The following is an 18,684-nucleotide window of genomic DNA, read 5'->3' as shown; positions in this document are numbered from 1 at the left end:
GTGTATTGTGGAGGGAATATCTATTCTCATTCCAGTGACATGTCAATCACACATGCTTCAAAGTCTTCATTTTGTTTATTTGCCATCAATTATCTTTCTTAAGTATGGATTTCTTGCTCTGTGGTGCAGACTTTCTTTAGTGTATTCTGTTTCTTACTGCTGCATTGCATGTATTGTCTACAGACAGCATGATGGTACACTGGAGTAATTATTCAGGGCCTGGATGTCATCTGCAATCTCCAAACATCCAGAGATTCTCACAGGCTGTGAAACTGTTGACAAAGGTCTAACTGGCTTAGGTGCATGCATTACTTGCTGAACCTGGGCAGTCAGTAACCTGCTTGCCTCTGAGGTACTTCCTATCCCTGCTGTACTGGTCTAAATGTGCCAAGAACCACCTCCTTTCATGGCAAAGTAGCTTCCTCCTTTCTGCTGTGGTTTCTCCAAACATTCCCATCTAATCCGGTTGTCATTTGGGAGTAATTCCTTCAGATGTCTAGCTCACTATTAGAACAGTCTCTTATATTTTAGTCTCATTAGGAACATCTCAGATTAAACATATAAAAAAACCTTTTACAGCATTTCACAAAGGTTTCTGAAATGTCTGGTGACAACAGACTAGTGCTGGCAAAAGAAGAGCATATCTTCTGAATGAAATTTGGGACCCCATTTTCTGTTTGTGTGTTTATTACTAGGAAACATCAGCCAGTTTGTAAAATTAAAACTATAACTGTGGGTTCCTTTTGTTGACTGTTAAACTCAGTGTGGGGGCACTTGCCTAGCATGAATGTTGCCCTTGGTTCAAACATCAGCAATGAAAAGAGATAAGGATCTGAAATAATAAACTTTAGAAAGGAGCATCTTTTAGTGAAAGGACTTCTTGGTTTCAGAAAATCTCTATATTTTGTCTTGTAGCTGGTATTGAAAATTTCATACATGTACACAATAAATTTTCATCATGCCCCTTTCCCAGGCTTTATGAATGCTCTCTGTACTTATTTCTCTCTGTCTCCCTCTCTATTTCTTCTCTTGGAATGCTGACTGACTTTTTTGGTTTGATGTTGTACTGTTCATAAGCATGCAGTACTCTGATAGAAGACAGCAGTTTATATTCTCTGTCTCTTCCTGTAAGAATGCATTCTTTCCATGAAGATTGTGGGTGCCATTCCTCAATGTTTACTAGTATTGAGAAACTTTTCAAGCCCACGAGCCAATATACACACAATGACTCAAAACCAATATACAAAGATTCTGTCTGTCATATTCCTGATGCCATATAATTTTTCTGGGCCTGAATGCCTGGAGGCCAGGAATTTACAGGAAACTGAACTCCCACATTACAAGGTCATGAACATTTGATTGGTGGCTACCAAAGGGAGCCTGCAAGCTAGTCATCTTGCCTCCTGAGCCTTTAAACTAATCCTGCACTCAGGAGGACTATATATTACCATTTTACTCCTGTAAGAATGGCTAAAATCAAAAACACCAAAGACAATTTATGCTGGAGTGGATATAGAGAGAGGGGAACACTCCTCCACTGCTGGTGGGAGTGCCAACTCCTACAGCCACTTTGGAAATCAGTATAGAGATTCCGCAGGAAAATGGGAATCAATCTACCACAAGACCCAGCAATTCCACTTTTAGGCATATACCCAAAAGAGGCAAATTCATACAACAAGGGCATCTGCTCAACTATGTTCTTAGCAGCATTATTTGTAATAGCCAGAACCTGGAAACAACCTAGATGCCCCTCAACTAAAGAGTGGATAGAGAAAATGTGGTACATTTACACAATGGAGTATTACTCAGCAAAAAAAAAAATGGAATCTTGAATTCCGAAGGTAAATGGATACCATTGGACGAAACCATCCTGAGTGAGGTAACCCAGTCGCAAAAGGACAAACATGGTATGCACTCACTCATATATGGATTTTAGACATAGGTCATGATAGTGTCAGTCTGCACTTCCACTGATAGAGAGTCTGGGAAACAGGAAAGAACCTAAAAGATATGCATAGTACCCAAGAGAAGAGGAATGAGGCAAGATCCTCTGAACAGATGGGGAACATGGCAAGGGGTGGGGGGGGAGTGGGAGCTGGGAGGAAGAGAGGGGGAGAAGAGGAAGAGAGAGTAGGTCATGGGAGAACAGGAAGGTTGAGTGGGGGGGATATAAGAGGGGGAAGAGTGAGTCATAGGTTAGAAGACAGATCAGGCATCAGTGTGACCTCTAGTGATCTAAAGGTATTACACCAATTGGCAAGCTAAGCAATAGTGGAGAGACCACTTTGAATGCCCATTCCTGATAATGAACTTTATGTCTATAACCATCCGGGAGCCTTCATCCAGTGACCGATGGAAGCAGAGGCAAACACCCACAGTTAAGCACTGAACTGCTCACAAGGAACCCAGCGACAGAGAGAGGGGAGCAATGAGCAAATTGGCAAAGAATGGGCTGGCAAAACCAGCAGAGACAGCTGATCTGAACAGGGGAGAGATCTTGGACCGCAGATCGACAGTGGTGAGGCCAGCATGGGACTGATCTGGACCCCCCAAATGTGAGTGTCAGCGAGAAGGCCTGGGCAACCTATGGGGCCCTGAGCTGTGGATCAGTGTCTATCCCTGGTATACAAACAGTCTTCGTGTGCCTATAGCAAAAAGAGGGATGCTCTCTCAGCCTAGACTCTTAGGGGAGTGCCTGGACCCTACCCAGAGTAAAATGACAGACTCTAGAAATCCCCTATGTGGAAGGATTTGGCAATAGGGTGGGAGGCTGGGGGGGTGGGGGTTGCAGGAGGAGGGGAGGGAGAGGGAACTGGGATTGACATGTAAAAACAAGCTATTTAAAATTAAACTTAAAAAAGAGGAGTGTATATTATAACAGGAGGAAAGAGAAAGCAAATTCTACCTCAAAAATACATATTGATGTAAATCATGTTATCTGCATATCATAACAAAGCCAAAGATAAGTATTAATGAATTGTCAATGTTATTCCTTGAGGAAACGTGATTTTGGAAAGAATCAAACACAAGCAAGGTCCCAAAAGAATTTTGATGAAATATGACTTGACAAATAAAATTGCAAAATTTGCAATGAAATGAAATATTGCAAAATAACTATTGATTTTTTCGATAGGTCTGACAATGCTTTGGTCTGGAAACTATGTCTCAATGCTGTTAATTTAACCTTTGGTAACCACATAAATTAAAACAGTAAGAAATAGGGACTGGCAGAGTCCTTTCATTTCTGAAAAATGGACACACATGTTGCTGTATAAATAGTATATTTTTTCCAAAAAATTCTTGGACTTGCTATACCTAAGACCGGCATCAATCTTTCTAAAATAAACATTTTAAGGAATATGATGAGACAGACTTAATAATATATTCTGTTAAAAGAAACACAAAAGCTTCCAAAATTACTCAGTACGTAGTATATACATTCCAAATAAGAGCCACAATTAAGAACAATTCAATTCCCCTATAATGAGATTGATAATTACCTTATATGACATCCTAGACTCTTCATCACGTGGCTGATGAAAGCAGAGTTAGATACCCTCAAACAAATGCTGAACTGAAACCCTGGAACCCACTTGCAGAGAGGGAGTAATGTTACATTCTAAACAAGAATCACAGTGAAGAACAATTTAAAAAGCTGAGGAATACAAATGGCCATGCTTTCCAGTAGTGAAGAACAATTTAAAAAGCTGAGGAATACAAATGCCCATGCTTTCCAGTAGTGAAGAACAATTTAAAAAGCTGAGGAATACAAATGACCATGCTTTCCAGTACCCTGATATAAAGATTAATACTGTCTCAGTAGAGCAAGCAAAAATTAAGTTTTGGGGGAAATTTTTAAATGTATTTATTTAAATATGATGAGACAAATGTATAAAGATGAAGGGAGAGCTAGGCAGCTGTGTGCTTCAAATAACTGAGCAAAATAACTGCTGTTATGAGAACAAGCCTCCAGCAGCACAGGGATTAAAGGAGGTATACAATCATTGGACATTTTCTATTCTATCTGAGTTAATAAAACTTAATTCCCGGAGGGTGATGAGAGAGAGCAAACAATCAGTAATCAAGTCCTGAATTTCAATACGACTATTGATATGGGAACACTGATTACTTAGAACTTAATGCAAGGTTGCTCATTGGCTGGTCACTGTGATATTCCAAGCCTGGAAATAACTTGTATTTTTTTCATAATTTTGTCTTATTGGTTACTAAGAAATGAACATGTATATGCAAAATGACCTGAGAAAGTGATGAGTAGTGGTGTATGGGAGATGTAGTAGAGTATGTACTTGAAGTTTGAGAGAAGAGAGAAGTATGGAAGTTGTAAGGTGAAGGGCATTAAAAGTGTAAAGTGATGTACCTAAGTGGGTAAAGAGATGTAACAAATATACCTCTATCGAAGGAAGACATGTATGTAAGAAAGATTAATGTGAGTAAAGAGATGTGGCTGTGTGGTGAAAGCTGTAAATTAAATTTCTGCCAATATTACAGAGATGAAAAATTGACATGTAAAACACAAAATATGAGATCAGACATTGAAGAAACAATAGCTTCTGTGTTAGTTGAGTCATTTTTCAAGTTTTGAATATCAGTTCTAGCTTATTTGCTTTTCTGGAGACTACTTTGTTATTTTCTAGCTCATAATCTAAGAATATGCATTTTATGAATAGGGACTATTGAGCCATTGATTTCCTGTCTTGTATGTCTCTGCTGACAGATGTAAGTGAAGTGGTTTGCGAATGTAGAAATTATACACAGATATGAAAGGGAATCAAAGGCTGGGATCATGTGTCAGAAGTTTATTGAGTGGAAACAACCACACCCCTGTGTCTGTAGTAATTTCATCCAAATAGATTCAAAGATGTATTACATATTGATTGATATTTGAGTGGCGGGTTATTATCTAAAGCAGGTTGACATTCTTGGCCTATCTCATTACTTTCAGACTCTATGGACTTCAACTGTTGAGGCCTAATTATTTTATGAAAACAAAATATGCTGGATAGCTTTTGCATAAACTATCAACACCACCAAAAAAAAACACAGGAATATTTCTAATGTTCATAGCCTTAATCAATGATGGGAGGATAGCTTTCAGTTAGTTTGCAATTTTGTTGTATCTTAGCATCTGGTCTTGGACCTAACTCTGTCCATTTAAACAGTTGATGTTCACTCACACACCCACTTGGGTCTTCACATCATCAGACATTTTTCCCCACATCTACTTCTCATGATTCAATCCCTCCTAGTTTACCTAAAGCAATTTATTCTGTATTTTCAGATCTTTTATTCTGGCAATTTTTCATTTTGCAATTCCTGCCACTTATTACTGTACACTAGTATAAACTGGATATGCACCATTACAACTGAGCAGTAATTGAAAACAAATTACATCATATTTATTGATAACTGAGAAAATAGGAATAAACAACAGGTTAAAAACAATCTATATTATATTCTGTAAAATTTCAAACAGTAGCAAAACAATAATAGTTATACAAAAGCTATTATAAATAAAAGTTCAACATATTGTCCCACAAAAGATACAGAAAATTTTGCAGTGAGGTAGAATTGGATGGTTATCCGTAAAATTACCCTTGCATAAGTATTCACCTTTTAAATTATTTGTGCCTTCAACTATTGGTAAATTCATCCTATATCATTTTAATGCATGATTTCAGTATAGTACTGACAAATATATCACTGCATATATAGATGGCATTCCAACAATATTTTTATAAATAACCATTTTATTACTTGCTTTTAAAATGAGAATGGTCATAAGGTGTGAGGAGCCGCCCTCGCTATCGCTATTGCCGTTAGAAGATGGCGCTGACATCTGCTGTCAGTTGGAGTTAACCGTTAGAAGATGGCGCTGACATCTGCTGTCAGTTGGAGTTAACCGTTTAAGCTGTGCCTCTCCCGTGGCGTCATCTGGGGTGATGTGCAAACCACCAATCCCGGCTCTACACGTCTCACTCGGAGCTCCTAGGCTTATATAAGGGGCTGGGTTTCTTAGCTTGGGGTCTCCCTCTAAGAAGCTGATCATCTATCTCTCAAGATGCATTAAAGCTTTACTGCAGAAGGATCCGAGTGTTCTGCATCGTTCTTGCTGGCGAGACGGTAGCGCGGGACATCTGGTGCCGAAACCCGGGAACTCTTCAACATCGCCGGCGCCGCGGGAGACCCCTCGGAAGACGGGGCGGATTCAGAACTGCAGGGACGTAAGTTCAGAGAGGTATGCTTTATCCTGAACACCCCCTTTCTCGACTTTGGCCTTAGTTTGTCATCACCGTGGGACGGGTCAGTGGAGGCTTTGGTGCTAGTCCTGTTTGTCCTTCTCCTTCATCGTGGCTGGTGCTGACAGAATGGTGCTGTCAGTCTGGTGCTGTCAGTCTGGTGCTGTCAGTCTGGTGCTGTCAGTCTGGTGCTGTCAGTCTGGTAACGGAGTTGAGCGCCGTTTTTTAGATAAGCCGCTAGCGCGATGGGGTTGTCACAGTCAGTGGTTACTGCCCTACAGACTGTGCTAAAACAAAGAGATCTTAAAATTGCACCACGAACACTTCAAAATTTTGTGAAGGAGGTAGATAGAGTGGCACCATGGTATGCTTGTTCCGGGTCCCTCACTGTGGCCTCATGGAACAAGCTAGGTAAAGAACTAGACAGGAAGCATGCAGAAGGAGATCTCCACTTAGGTACCAAAGCCATTTGGAAGCTAGTTAAAAACTGCTTGGAGGATGAGGCCTGTCACCCTGCTATAATAGAAAGTCAGGGAACCTTAGAGGAAGTTCAGGATAGCATGTCAGAAACTGAACGGAGTGAGAGAATGGGAGCTCGCAAAAGGAAAGACATGTCTAAGAAAAAAGGCCCTCCCCAAGAAGTTAAGAAAGGGGGAGAGAGAGAAGGGAGTGATCATTCACCCCCTAACAAATCTAAGAAAAAGAAAAGCCAGAATCTAGTCTATACCCTACAGTAGAGCTAGAAGCCTTGGAGCTAGATAATTCTGATTCTGACACTCTGTATTCTAGCGAAGAAGGTGGTCTAGAGGAGGAGGTGGCACGGTATGAGGAAGAAAGATATCACCCTGATAGACACCGGCCACTGAAAACAAAAATGAATGTGAGACCACCACCTATAAATCCGGCGGGCTCACGCTCCTCAGCGCCTCCGCAGTATGAGCTTCGGCTGAATACTGGTACTGACTCCTTTTTACCTTTAGAGGAACGGAGAAAAATACAAGTAGCTTTTCCAGTATTCGAGAATGCGGAAGGCGGAAGAGTACATACCCCTGTAGATTACAATCAAATCAAAGAATTGGCCGAATCCGTTCGTAATTATGGGGTCAATGCTAACTTTACCACATTACAGGTGGAAAGGCTTGCTAATTTTGCCATGACTCCCACTGACTGGCAGACGACAGTGAAAGCAGTGCTTCCCAACATGGGACAATACATGGAATGGAAGGCTCTCTGGTATGATGCAGCCCAGGCACAAGCTAGAGTTAATGCCACGGCTGAAGATGAGAATCAGAGGCAGTGGACATTTGAAATGCTGACAGGTCAGGGTCAACATGCCCTTAATCAAACCAACTACATCTGGGGTGTCTATGGTCAGGTGTCGGCCGCCGCTATTAAAGCATGGAAGGCCCTCACAAAAAGGGGAGAGTCCAGTGGACACCTTACAAAGATTGTCCAAGGACCCCAAGAGCCATTTTCAGACTTTGTGGCCAGAATGACAGAGGCCGCCAGTCGCATCTTTGGTGATTCAGAACAAGCTATGCCCCTGATTGAGCAACTTGTCTATGAACAAGCAACCCAGGAATGTCGAGCGGCTATCGCCCTCGCAAAAGCAAAGGTTTACAAGATTGGCTCAGAGTGTGCAGGGAGCTGGGGGACCCCTAACCAATGCAGGACTAGCTGCCGCCATTTTACAAACGCACAGGCGTAGAGATTTATCTAGTCGAAAAGCTTGTTTTAATTGTGGGAGAATGGGGCACCTTAAGAAAGATTGTCAAGCCCCTGAAAGAACAAGAGAATCGAAGCTTTGCCATCGTTGTGGTAAAGGTTATCATAGGGCTAGCGAATGCAGGTCAGTCCGGGATGTAAAAGGGAGGCTTCTGCCCCCTATTGAAGAACCCAAGGTACCCCAATCAAAAAACGGGTCACGGGGCCCGTGGTCCCAGGGCCCTCAGAAATATGGGAACCAATTTCAGAAAAGCAATCAAGAGGAAGTAGAGGCTTCCGAGGAACCCCCGGAATGGACTTGCGTGCCGCCTCCGACTTCTTACTCATGCCCCAAATGAATGTTCAACCGGTCCCAGTCCATTCCCCTGGACCTTTGCCCCCTGCCACCATTGGGCTTATTCTGGGCCGTGGCTCCTTAACTTTACAGGGACTCATTATATATCCTGGAATTGTTGACCCGTATCATAAAGAGGAGATTCAAGTTCTCTGTTCTAGCCCTCGGGGTGTATTTTCTATAAAGCAGGGAGATAGAATTGCACAACTGGTGTTGCTGCCCTCCCTCGGGGATGGAGAAACCTACACTTTACAAAAAAGGGCTATGGGATCTTCTGGAAGTGATTCAGCCTATCTGGCTATACCCCTAAATGAGAGACCTACAATAAAATTGTTAATTAATGGAAAAGAATTTGAAGGGATAATGGATACGGGAGCAGACAAAAGCATTATTTCACTCCATTGGTGGCCGAAGTCTTGGCCCACTGTTGTTTCATCTCATTCTCTACAAGGTCTTGGATACCAGTCCTCTCCTGCCATCAGTGCCTCAGCCTTAACCTGGCGGAATGCTGAGGGCAAACAGGGATGTTTTACCCCCTATGTGTTGCCACTCCCTGTAAATTTATGGGGACGGGATGTGTTACAAGCCATGGGCATGACCCTAACTAATGAATACTCCCCCCAGGCATCAGCCATTATGGCAAAGATGGGGTATACAAACGGTAGAGGCTTGGGTAGGCAAGAACAAGGCAGAATAACACCCATTACACAACACGGAAATCGGGGTAGAAAAGGACTGGGTTTTATTTAGGGGCCGTTGAGGCTTCACGACCCATACCATGGAAAACAGAGGAGCCGTTATGGGTCTCTCAATGGCCTCTATCCTCTGAAAAATTAGAGGCTGTCACAAGATTAGTGCAAGAACAGGAACGGCTGGGGCATCTAGAGCCTTCTACCTCCCCATGGAATACACCAATTTTTGTTATTAAGAAGAAATCTGGGAAGTGGAGATTACTCCATGACCTGCGGGCCATTAACAATCAGATGCATCTTTTTGGCCCTGTTCAAAGAGGCCTTCCTTTGCTTTCTGCACTTCCTCAAGATTGGAAGCTTATTATTATAGATATTAAGGATTGTTTCTTCTCTATTCCACTTTACCCACGGGATAGACCAAGGTTTGCCTTCACTATCCCTTCTCTTAATCATATGGAACCAGACAAGAGATTTCAGTGGAAGGTACTGCCGCAAGGCATGGCCAATAGCCCAACAATATGTCAGCTGTATGTGCAGGAGGCTTTGGAGCCAATTAGGAAGCAATTTACATCTTTAATCGTTATCCATTATATGGACGATATTCTTATTTGTCACAAAGAGTTAGATGTTTTACAAAAGGCTTTCCCATGCTGGTGGCTGAATTAAAACAGTGGGGATTAGAGATTGCCTCAGAAAAGGTTCAAATTGCAGATACAGGCCTCTTTTTGGGCTCAATGATTACTCCCAAAAATATAGTTCCTCAGAAAATAGAAATTCGCAAAGACCACTTACAAACATTAAATGATTTTCAGAAACTTCTGGGAGATATAAATTGGTTGAGGCCCTTTTTAAAAATTCCATCTGCTGATCTAAAACCCCTCTTCGATCTCCTGGAGGGTGAGCCTCATATCTCCTCACCCAGAAAATTTACCCCTGCCGCCCACCGAGCCTTACAGATGGTGGAAGAGGCCTTACAGGAAGCACAATTACAACGTATTGAGGAGTCACTACCTTTTAATCTGTGTGTTTTTAAGACAGCTCAATTGCCAACTGCAGTCCTGTGGCAACATGGACCATTACTTTGGATTCATCCAAATGCTTCCCCTGCTAAGATTATTGACTGGTACCCTGATGCTGTTGCACAGCTCTGCGCTTCGCGGAATAAAAGCAGCTGTTACACATTTTGGCAGGGATCCTGATTCCTTGATTGTGCCTTATACTGCTGCACAAGTTCAGACCTTGGCAGCCACATCTAGTGATTGGGCAGTTTTAGTTACTTCCTTTTCAGGACAAATTGATAATCATTTTCCAAAGCATCCAATTTTACAGTTTGCCCTAAACCAGGCTATAGTGTTTCCACAAGTGACAGCTAAAGACCCACTCCCAGATGGGACTGTGGTGTACACTGATGGATCAAAAACTGGTATGGGAGCTTATGTGGTCAAGGATAGGGTTATATCTAAACAATATAATGAAACTTCACCTCAAGTTGTAGAATGTCTGATAGTACTGGAGGTTCTTGAGGCTTTTCCAGGACCCCTCAATATTGTATCAGATTCCTCTTATGTGGTTAATGCAGTTAATCTCCTTGAGATAGCTGGAATAATAAGATCCTCCAGCAGAGTTGCTAACATCTTTCAAAAGATACAAGCTGCCTTGTTAAATAGGAGATTTCCTGTTTTCATTACCCATGTCCGAGCACATTCTGGACTCCCAGGTCCCATGTCCTTAGGGAATGACTTAGCGGACAAGGCTACAAAGCTGGTGGCCGCTGCCTTGTCTACCCATGCACAAGCAGCAAAAGAATTCCATAAGCGCTTTCATGTGACGGCTGAGACCTTGCGCCGTCGTTTTGCTCTATCCAGGAAAGAGGCTAGGGAAATTGTTACTCAATGCCAGAATTGCTGCGAATTCTTACCTACTCCCCACATGGGAATAAACCCACGTGGCATTAGACCATTGCAGATGTGGCAGATGGATGTTACTCATATTCCCTCTTTTGGAAGGCTTCAATATGTTCATGTTTCTGTTGACACCTGTTCTGGCGTAATGTTCGCCACACCCCTAACAGGGGAAAAGGCCTCATATGTGATTCAACATTGCCTTGAGGCCTGGAGTGCTTGGGGAAAACCCAGAATTTTAAAAACAGACAATGGACCAGCATATACCTCTCAAAAATTCCGACAGTTTTGTCGGCAAATGGATGTTACCCATCTAACTGGCCTACCTTATAACCCTCAAGGACAGGGCATTGTGGAACGTGCCCATCGTACACTCAAATCATATCTGATTAAACAAAAGGGGAGTATTGAGGATGTTCTACCCTCGGTACCAAGAGTTGCTGTATCCATGGCACTTTTTACCCTTAATTTCTTGAACTCTGATGCCCAAGGCCACACTGCGGCCGATCGCCACAGTTTAGAGCCTGATAGGCCAAAAGAAATGGTAAAATGGAAAGATGTCTTGACTGATCTCTGGAAAGGCCCGGATCCTATTCTTATAAGATCCAGGGGAGCTGTGTGTGTTTTTCCACAGGAGGAAGAAAACCCCCTGTGGATCCCTGAAAGACTCACTCGAAGAGCTCCTTCACAACTCCAGAATAAGAAGGATGGAGGCCAAGTGGGTGATGAAGACTCTCCTACTCGGGATGATGGTTCCTAGTATGATGGGAGAGTTACGGTGGGCCATCATGTCTACCTTCCCCTACCGATGCCAGTGATGCAGAATGCCCAGGTGTTCCCTAGATTTTTCACAACTAATAGAGAGTTGGGGCTTGCCTTTTTGCCTTTAGATCCTCAGATACAGAGTTTTCAGGATGAGAGAACCTTGTCATTAGTAGGAAGCTTGTGCTTTACTGTGATTTCTTCATTAAAGGATAATTTTATTCATATGGATCCAGAAAGATCTAATGCTAATCCTTTTGAATTAATGGAAGCTGTACTGATCTTTCTCCTATGATAGTGAGAAGGGACAGATTACTTTTGATTGGAAAGGGGCATTAGGCAACAGTCTGAGTGAGGGACAGAGCTATGGATCATCTGATTGGTCCTCCTCCAATGTTAAGTATACCCCTTTTAAGAGAACTAATTATTCAGCTGCCCTTTATTTGGGTTGTGAGTAATGATACCTTAGGTAAGAATCAGAAAGAAATAAATTGCTCTGCTTAGAATTGTTTTTATGCATTATGCTGGGATGCTATTAAGCACCCTTTTGCTTTGGTAATGCGCATGCCTCGATTTGTTCCAGTTCCTGTTGAGACGCCAAGTAATTTGAGTTTGTTTAGGGAAAAGCGAGATTTTTGGGATCTCTGCTATTATTGTGGGCCTGATAGCCACCGCCGCGGTTACTGCTTCGGTTACCGCCTCGGCCCTTGCACTTTCTGCCACTGTGCAGACAACTCAAACCATTAATGAACTATAGGCCACTGTGACCATGGTCCTAGATAAACAGGCCACTGCCAATTCTCAGATACAAGGAGGCCTGATGTTGGTAAACCAACAGATTAATTTGGTTCAGGAACAATTGGATATATTGTGGCAGATGGCCCAATTGGGATGTGAACAAAAGTTGCCTGGCCTTTGTGTCACTTCAGTACAATATGAGAATTTTACAAGAGCAGCTAACCTGTCACAAGCTCTGTCTCAACATTTATTACAGAATTGGACTTTTGAGTTTGAGCAGACACTCCGTGAGTTGAGAATGGCGATCCTGCAAGTGAATTCGACGCATCTGGATCTTTCTCTGATGGAAGGCCTCTCCTCCTGGATTTCATCTGCATTTTCTTATTTTAAGGAATGGGTGGGGGTAGGATCATTTAGCCTAGTTCTCTGCTGTGGAATAGTGTTGATGCTTTGGATGGTGTGTAAGCTCAGAGCCCAAACAAAAGAGACAAAGTGGTGGTGGCACAAGCACTTGCTGCCTTAGAACACGGAGCCTCCCCTGACATTTGGTTAACCATGTTAAAGCAATAGGTCGCTGGCCTCCCAGCTCTTGCACCCCACGAGGCTAGTCTCATTGCACGGGATAGAGTGGGTAGGCTTCAGCAGCCCAAGGAGTTGCAAGGCTAAGCACTGCACAGGAGAGGTCTGCGGTATAACGACTTTCTCCTGGGAGATAAGTCATCTTGCATGAAGGTTCTATGTCATGATCTCCTTCCCCCAGAAAAACGACATCGGACTGGTCAGGGCTCTCTCTGGGGATAAGACCCTGGAGAGGAGCTTTGTACATGTTCCGAATTTGCACATGGGGATTTGACCTCTATCTCCACTCCAAAGTTGTGGGTGTCCTATTGCTTCAAAAATAAATGAATAGGGGGAGATGTGAGGAGCCGCCCTCGCTATTTGGCGCTGACATCTGCTGTCAGTTGGAGTTAACCGTTAGAAGATGGCGCTGACATCTGCTGTCAGTTGGAGTTAACCGTTTAAGCTGTGCCTCTCCCGTGGCGTCATCTGGGGTGATGTGCAAACCACCAATCCCGGCTCTACACGTCTCACTCGGAGCTCCTAGGCTTATATAAGGGGCTGGGTTTCTTAGCTTGGGGTCTCCCTCTAAGAAGCTGATCATCTATCTCTCAAGATGCATTAAAGCTTTACTGCAGAAGGATCCGAGTGTTCTGCGTCGTTCTTGCTGGCGAGACGGTAGCGCGGGACAATAAGGCTTAGTAATGCCCCTCCTCTAACAGTGAATAATGTTGCAACATATGCTGAAAGTTTCCTTTGTATACATACGTTATAAATCAGCTTACTTTGCATGAGAATTGGGACAGTAATTCCCTACTGAGTTGGTCTCTTACATGTATTTTCAGATAGTCTCTCAGTTTTCACAGTCTTTTAAAAATTTTTTACAACAGTATATATTTGTTTGTTTTCTTTCCATTATAACGCATTGTGAGGTTTGACTACCTGAGCATATTTTTTTAAAATTAAGATTATTCTTCTAGTATGTATTGTGTGATATTTGTTTAGATTTAAGTACCCAGAAGAGGTTTTGTTGTGTGATTCACATTTATAAATTTTCTCTCAAGTATGGGTGTAGTGACATTTTGTTGAAATGATCCATGGGGAAAAACACAGAATGTAACATACACATTAAAAAATAAAGATTCTGACTTCCACAGTTGTGTAGTGTCTTTTAAGATATGAATCATAGGCAAAAAGTTTGCCACAATTTGTATATTTTCAACTTATTCTGTTATATAATCTTAGATGAAATGTAAGTATTGAGCTCTTAGTAAAGGACTTGTCACATGCATTTCAATTGCAAGGTTTCTATCCAGTAAGTATTGTTGAGGAATTTAAAGTGTTGACCTCAGTTTAAAGGACTTTTCACAATATGAACACTTCTGAGTTTTCTTTCCAGCGTGTATTCCAAGAAGAACTTGAAGACTTGAGCCATTGGTAAGGAATTTGTCACATACTTTACAATGGTAAGGTTTTTCTCCCGTGTGTATTCTTTAATAAATGTTAAGATTTGAGCCTGTGGTGAAGGACTTGCCACACTATGCGACAGTAATGTTCTTGTTCAATGTGTATTCTTTGGTGAAACTGAAGTTTGGAGTTCTGTTTGAAGAATTTTCCACTATCTGAACATTTTAAGGTTTCTCACTACTATGTATGTACCCTTTGATGACCTTTAAGACTTGCACCTTTTGTAAAGGTCTTGCCACATATTTTATAATTGTAAGGTTTCTCTCTAGTATGTATTATTTGATGAATTTTAAGATTTGAGCCTGTAGTAAAGGACTTTCCACATTCTTTTCAATAATAAGTTTTCTATCCATTATGTATTCTTTGATGAACTTGAAGGCCTGAGCCATTGGTAAAGCACTTGCCACACACTTTACACCAAAAACGTTTCTCTCCAGTATGTATACTTTGATGAATTTGAAGTTCTGATCTCTGTTTAAAGGACTTGTCACAATCTGAACATTTGTTTGGTTTCTCTCCAGTATGTATTCTTTGATGAACTCAAAGTTTGAGGATTTCATAGAGGACTTGCCACATATGTTACAATTGTAAGGTTTCTCTGCAGTGTGTACCCTTTGATGAATTTTAAATGTTGATATCTGCTTAAAGGACATTCCACATATTTTACATCTATAAGGTTTCACTCCAGTATGTACTCTTTGATGAACTTGAAGTTCTGATCTCTTTTAAAAGGACTTGCCACAATCTGAGCATTTGTAAGATTTGTCTCCAATATGTATTTGTTGATGAACATGAAGGTTTGAGGTTTTCATAAAGGACATCCACATATATTACATTTGTAAGGTTTCTCTCCAGTATGTATTCTTTGATGGTTTTGAAGTGTTGATCTCTGTGTAAAGGATTTTTCACAATCTGAGCATTTGTAAGGTTTCTCTCCTGTATGTATTCTTTGATGAGCTATAAGATTTGAGCCATTCTGAAAGGTCTTGCCACATATATTACATTTGTAAGGTTACTCTCCAGTGTGTATTCTTTGATGGACTTGAAGTGTTGATCTCTGTGTAAAGGACTTTTCACAATCTGAGCATTTGTAAGGTTTATCTCCAGTATGGATCCTCTGATGAACATGAAGTATTGAACGCTGAGTAAAATACTTGCCACATGCTTCACACATGAAAGGCTTTTCTTTCTCCAGTTTGTATTGTCTGATGAACCTGACAAGAAAACCTATGGGCAAACGAATTGAAACATTGTGGACACTTGACATTTTTTCTTTTATTTCCAGCAAAATACGATTCAGTCTCTTCATTGACATATCTACAAGTAGAGAATTTCCTTATTCTTCAAAACCACTCAAAGTCCAAATGAATATGGCATTTAAAAGGGTTGATTACCTTTGAGTTTTCCATGACAATGACATGTCAGAGAGAATGATGGGCACCACCGAATGTAGCTGTGGTGTTTAGTTTCAATATGGCGGAAGCAGTCATTTGGAAAACAAACTGCTCTTGCCTAGATGGTGTAATTCTTTGGTGTGAAACCTGGACATGCAGAACCCACAGAAAAGTGGCTGCTAAACTGGTAGCCTTGGGATGAAATAGTCCTTCAGCATTTCTACTTCACAGAGAAAACTGCCAAACATTCTACAGGATATAAATGAAAGCAACTAAATATCTTTGCGAGTATAAGACAATAATTATCTTCAAATTTCCTGCTTCACTGAAAAATTGCCAAATACTGTATGTGTATAGGATAAAGATGGATATCCCAATAATACAAAGGAATTTTGTATGACTGTAGAAGTACCGAGAGTTCTCTGCCATTATTACAGTTTTAAAAGTTATATACAGCAGGCTATATGTTTACTTATGTAACGTTATCAATCTTGTAACTTTGATGGATTTGAATTGAAGAGTGTTATTCATAGAAAGAATCTCCTTTAGCTATAATAAGAGATAAATTATACATAAAATGTTATACTGAAAAAGACAGGCTAGATGGTAAACTAAGTCCTTTAGGTTTGTCGAATATAAATGGATGAATATTATAGCTACAATTCTTACATGATAACATAACTTTACTATATTAAAGTTAAAATCTTCCTTTTAATTAGACAGAAAAGGGAAGGCAATCAAGGATATCCTTCTGCATACTGTATCTATAACTATATATGTATACCTTTATACATACATACATATATATTTTTCCCCCAATGATTGAGGAATAAAGATTTTCTGGAAAATGCATAGGAAGAATGTAGCTAGGTGGGAATTCCAAACTAAGAGGCAGCATGAAGCAAGACAGGGTCATGAGATGCCATTTGATGCCAGGGAGTCAGGACTACAGGGAATTGCATATGTAAGCCACAGCCTCAGATTAATATAGATGGATTAAATCATAAGAAGCTTAGCAAATAAAAGCCTAATCCATTGCCCAGAAAAGAACAAATATATATTAATCCTCGAGTGACAATTTTGTAAGTTACTATATTGATATTAATTGTGGAGAGTAAGCAGTCTAGAAGGATGAAGACCACATGGAGGAATATCTGCCTCTAGAGTGTACACAATACCAAACTTGAAATCATGTTCCAGCAAACAAAATCTCTGCTACAAGTAATGGGTCACATTATTTTCTGCTGTTACACTCCAAAAATACAGGATATTGACCTTGTAATTATTTACCATCAAGAACCCAATGAATATGCCAGAATCCTTAAATTGGGAGATTTGAAATTTGTATCCAAATGGATACTTCAACCCAACTGAAATAATTTCAGAGTGCTTATGAGTACTATATATGCTATAAAAGGAGAGCATATTCATCAATTTTCCAAGTAATGAACCATGTGACCACATATTTGACTGATCTATTGTAAAGGGCAGCTTTTCCTTTGCTAGCCACTTTGGTTTATCCCCCGCCAGCCACCTGGGCTCTGCCGCGTTGTAGTCCCCAAATAACACACAAGACGCTGTATTAATTATGAAGCTGTTGGCCTTGCTTGTTTCTTACTGGCTAGCTCTGATTCAAGTAATTACCCCATAATTGTTAATGTAAGTATTTCTCTTACCGGAGAAGTTTCCGGGCTTACTACCCCATGGCGTCACATCTCGAACTCTCTTGTGTTTTTCATTCCCAGAGTCCTCCTGGACTCCTAGTCCCTCCTATGTAGATTCACTATTGGCCAGACAGTGCTTTATTGGCATAAGACTTCCCCAACAGTCTATAAAATATGTTCATCAGCGGCACTGATGTATGTGCAAAACCGTATAAGTATTTGACTGTCATATTGCCAACTCCATTGATGGAACCCATAATTGACACTGCTTTAGAGCCAAGAAACTGAGAACCAACTTGCATGGCAATAGATAAAAAGCATTATTATTAAACTTAAGGAACATGGCATTAAGCTAATATTATATAGCTGAACACACAGATTGGTGTCTCACTCATCTTTCACTAAAGAAGCTTAATATTGAGAGTTTGGAGAACTATGACCTGTCTGTAATTCTTTTTTCACAACCCACCAATCAGGGTGCAAGAAAGAAGCATTAAATGACTCCACTGAAGGAGAAGATTAAAACCAGTATAGGAACAATAACCAAACAATTGCCAAATCTGTGACAGCAAGGCCAAAACCCATATAAGCTCAAGATGAACAACACCTCAGCTTGTTCATTGCAAGTAGATCCAATGTCATAAATCTTTGACAAGAAGATATGTATGGTACCTATCTTCCAGGAGTAGGAAATTCTGTTTCTTATTTGCTTAATCCAAGGACAAACCAGTCATACTCAAGGTGTTGTGTTGCAAAGTGCTTGGCCTTCACATATCTTGAAATCAATTATTTATGTATTTTCTGATCATGTTTTGAGAGAATAAATGGTGTGGGGAAATCATGACATTGGATAAATGCAATAGATCTATGATAGGCAAGTATGTAAAAGAAAGATAAATAAATTGATCCATATATTTTAAAAATGTTCAAAAATTTGGAAAAAACACTAGAACAAGCAATCTATTTATTGCTGACATGTAGAAGAACAATTCTTACATATATTGGAACACAAAATAAGTCCATACATACATTGCCACATTGCAACTGGCATTCTTAAATTTATCTAATCACTATTCTGATAAGAAAAAGGAAAACCATGAAAACTTTTCTGTATGTTAGATCCTAGTACAAAATCTTACAAGAAATACTTGAGATTCACTTCCAGTAAGCAGCAAGGCTAATGACACTGTAT

At 40.7% G+C, this 18,684-nt stretch overlaps 1 protein-coding gene and 1 pseudogene across 2 annotated transcripts in view; both read right to left on the bottom strand.

The window, feature by feature from the left end:
- The window catches only part of LOC121135402 (putative zinc finger protein 876), a 296,765-nt gene that overhangs the window by 173,410 nt on the left and 104,671 nt on the right, over window positions 1-18,684 (bottom strand). The window lies entirely within an intron of this gene.
- The window catches only part of LOC121135291, a 96,743-nt pseudogene continuing 92,750 nt past the window's right edge, over window positions 14,692-18,684 (bottom strand).

This window comes from Mesocricetus auratus, unplaced genomic scaffold, assembly GCF_017639785.1.
Source record: "Mesocricetus auratus isolate SY011 unplaced genomic scaffold, BCM_Maur_2.0 Super-Scaffold_100037, whole genome shotgun sequence".
NCBI classification, from domain to species: Eukaryota; Metazoa; Chordata; class Mammalia; order Rodentia; family Cricetidae; genus Mesocricetus; species Mesocricetus auratus.
The sequence above is the reverse complement of the archived record's forward strand: the minus strand, read 5'-3'. Positions and strand labels throughout refer to the sequence as shown.